This window comes from Mandrillus leucophaeus, unplaced genomic scaffold (assembly GCF_000951045.1).
Source record: "Mandrillus leucophaeus isolate KB7577 unplaced genomic scaffold, Mleu.le_1.0 Scaffold59, whole genome shotgun sequence".
In the NCBI taxonomy this organism is placed as follows: Eukaryota; Metazoa; Chordata; class Mammalia; order Primates; family Cercopithecidae; genus Mandrillus; species Mandrillus leucophaeus.
Genome location: NW_012106363.1, coordinates 3492712 through 3496537, shown reverse-complemented (window position 1 = coordinate 3496537; position 3826 = coordinate 3492712).

The following is a 3826-nucleotide window of genomic DNA, read 5'->3' as shown; positions in this document are numbered from 1 at the left end:
GCCGTTCCCTCAGTATTTATTGACCATTATCTTCACCATCTTAGAAAAAGAGAAGTGGCAGGATAGTAGGATCCTCATAGGGAGAAGGTCAGCAGTAAGATATATGAATAAAGATCTCTGTGACATGAATAAGTTTAAGGAAAAGTGCTGTGCCTTGATATGCATATGCAAACATCTCCATAAACCTTTTTAGCGCACAAAGAGCAGCATTGCCACTAGTACGTCCCCCCTTCAGCCCTAAGGCGGTTTTGTCCTTTCTCAGTAAATAGAACACACAATTGGGTTTTACACCGAGATGTTCCATTGCCCAGGGACGGGCAGGAGACAGATGCTTTTCTCTATCTCAACTGCCAAGAGGCCTTCTTTCCTCTTAATACTAGTCCTCCTCAGCACAGACCCTTCACGGGTGTCAGGCTGGGGGACGATTAGGTCTTTCCCTTCCCATGAGGCCGTATTTCAGACTATCACATGGGGAGAAACCTTGGACAATACCTAGCTTTCCTAGGCAGAGGTCCCTGCAACCTTCCGCAGTGTACGTGTCCCTGGGTACTTGAGATTAAGAGAATGGTGATGACTTTTAACCAGCAGGCTGCTTTCAGGCACTTGTTTAACAAAGCACATTCTGCATAGCCCAAAATCCGTTAAACCTTGAGTCACCACAGCACATGTCTCTTGCAAGGACAAAGTTGGGGGTAGGGTCACAGATTAACAGCATCTCAAATACAGAACAAAATGGAGCCTTTTATGTCTACTTCTTTCTATATAGACACAGTAACAGGCTGATCTCTCTTTCTTTTCCCCACAATGAGGTGAATAATGAATGAGAGAAACAGTGAGCTGGTTGGTTGGGTGAGTGAGCAGTGTCACAGTGGCGGAGAACTCATCCCTCATGGCTGGTTTAGTCACTCAAAGCCAGTGAGTGAATAATGAAAGATGGAATGAATGAATGAAGATTAAATGAGTGCATCAATGAATGAATGAATAAGATCTGCCACCAGATATTTGTAAAGAAATACTGTCTAGGCCAGGCGCGGTGGTTCACGCCTGTAATCCCAGCACTTTGGGAGGCCGAGGCAGGCAGATCACAAGGTCAGGAGATCGAGACCACAGTGAAACCGTCTCTACCAAAAATACAAAAAATTAGGCGGGCGCGGTGTCAGGTGCCTGTAGTCGCAGTTACTCAGGAGGCTGAGGCAGGAGGATGGCGTAAACCCGGGAGGCGGAGCTTGCAGTGAGCCGAGATTGTGCCACTGCACTCCAGCCTGGGCGACACAGCGAGACTCTGTCTCAAAAAAAAAAAAAAAAGAAACACAGTCTAGTTAACAGCAAGGAGATGTTCCTCGTGGCTGTGCACTTGAATTTCTATCTGCAGGGACTCCCCAGAGGAATGGGAAATGCAGGAAAGGCTGTAGGGTGGGGGGCATGTTGAAGGGGGAGAGGCTTAAGGCACTTGCTCCAGGGATGCAGAAGGGGAGGAGAAGGGCTGCTGCTGAGGGAAGTGAGGAGGGGGATAAACACCAGCAGGAATCTTACCTCACCCTCCAGCTGAGATGCAGAACTCCAGCTTCTGACATTTCGCCTTCTGCATCCAACATCTCCAGGCGTTGGTGTGACCATTTGTACAGTGAAGAGGGTGGGCCCTTCTGGCTCTGGTAGGATGTAGCTCTGAATCCAAAGTTGGGAAGGGGCCTGGCACGGTCGCTCATGCCTGTAATCCCAGCACTTTGGGAGGCTGAGGTGGGTGGATCACTTGAGGTCAGGAATTCGAAACCAGCCTGGCCAACATGGTGAAACCCTCTCTACTAAAAACACAAAAATTCGCTGGGTTTGCTGGTGGGCACCTGTAATCCCAGCTACTTGGGAAGCTAAGGCACGAAAATCCCTTGAACCTGGGTGGCGGAGGTTGCAGTGACCTGTGATCACGCCACTGTACTCCAGCCTGGGCGACAGAGTGAGACTCCGTCTCAAAAACAAAAACAAAACAAAACAAAACAAAACAAAACAAAACAAAAACCCAAAGTTGGGAAGGACCAAGTAAGAACAGGCAGAGAAGCTGCTCAACACCAGCAGACTTTCCTCCACTCTGCCTTGGCCACACTCTCAAGTGGACATACCTTATCTTGTCAGTCCTGATCACCTCCAGCCTCCCACTCTGAGCATCACCTCCTGCACTGGCAGTTCAGGTAGGTCCTGTATTACCACCACACCATGCCAGCAATTCTCTGAGCCCACCCAGCCCTCCGAGCCAGCGATCTTTGCCTGTTGGCAGCGCCATCACCATGTCCTTAAGCCATCCTTACAGTCACTGCCCTGCATCCTTTACCCCTTTTCCCCCATTCACTGTGCCCACCCAGAGCAACTCCAGACTCCAGTTGGATCCAACTATGGCTCAAGAACCAGCACCCGTGTGTGACTAGACTCATTTTCCAAATCACAACCAAGCGTCTCACGCGGGCCCTCGGTTCCTCTAATGCGCTTTCACAGCTTCACTTCCTCGCTCTTGAAATGACTAATTTCAAATCTCCCACACCCCCAACCTCAATTTCTCCTGGCAATGCCACCACAGGCTTCAGAGAAAAGAAGGGATGCAACCACACCCGCATACCTCACCTCTGTGCCCCACACCTGCTGCCCAGTATCCACGCGTGCTCCCTTCCCCCGCCGTATCGCGCTCCTCCAGCCTGCACAGGACCCCAGCCCTCCTGCTCCTTAGGGCGTGGCCCCCACAGTTGTCTCTGCAGAGCCTTTCTCCCCTTCCCCAGATCATTATCATCCGCTTACAACATGCCCTGCCCTCCATCCTTCAGAAACTCTCCCTGGAGGCCCCCAGCTCCTCCAGCATCTGCTGTTCCACCTCCCCCTCCCCACTTTCATTCTGTGCTGCTCCAATCAGCCTTTTGTCCCCACCGTTACAGGAGATGACTCTCGTCCAGATCATCAGTGACCTACATGTCACTGAGGCCAAAGGTCCCTTCTCCGGCCTGTCACTCAGTGGCTTTTGACATGCTTGGCCACGGCCTCCTTACGTGCTTTTCCAATGTCTCTGACTCCAGCTTCCCCCAGTTTCCCTCCTCCACACGGCCTTCTCCTTCTCAGGAGCCTTCACTTCCCTGCTCCTCCTCTGCCCTCTCTCCGTGATGGCTGCCCCGGAGGTCTGTCTTGGGGTCTCCCGTCTTCGTCTTTGTTCATTCCCGTAGTGGCTGTCATCCCGATCTGCGGCTTCACAGACCATCTCCGGTCTGATGAATCTCAAGGCTTTATCTCCCGCCAAGACTTCTCCTTAGGACTCAGACTCACATATTTAACTACCTCACACCTCCTCTTGGATGCCTAATGAGCATCTCCCAGCCAAAAGCAGACTCGAATTTCCCTCCACCACCCCCTCAAACCCCGTCCTTCCCAAGGTCTCCCACCATAAATAGATGGTGCTCCCCATTCGCCCAGTTGTGTAGGCTAAAACACTAAGAAGTTATTGTGATTTCTCTTTCCCTCACCCCGTCATCCTGACAGTGCTGCCTCCAAAATAGACCTAGGCCCACTTATTACCATTTCACGGTTACAGACCTCGACCAAGTCACCTTCATCCCTAGCCCAGCCTATCCTAATGACCTTCTTCTACCTGATTTCTGCCTCCAGGCTTGTCTCCATCTCGCCCCCTGCAGTTTATCCCACACACTGCACTTAGGGAGATCTTCTAAAGCGCAAACAAGACATGTTATTCCTGTGCTTGAAATCCTCCAATGAGGCGGAGGTTACAGTGAACCGAGATCATGCCACTGCACTGCAGCCTGGGTGACAGAGCGAGACTGTCTAAAAAAAAAAAAAA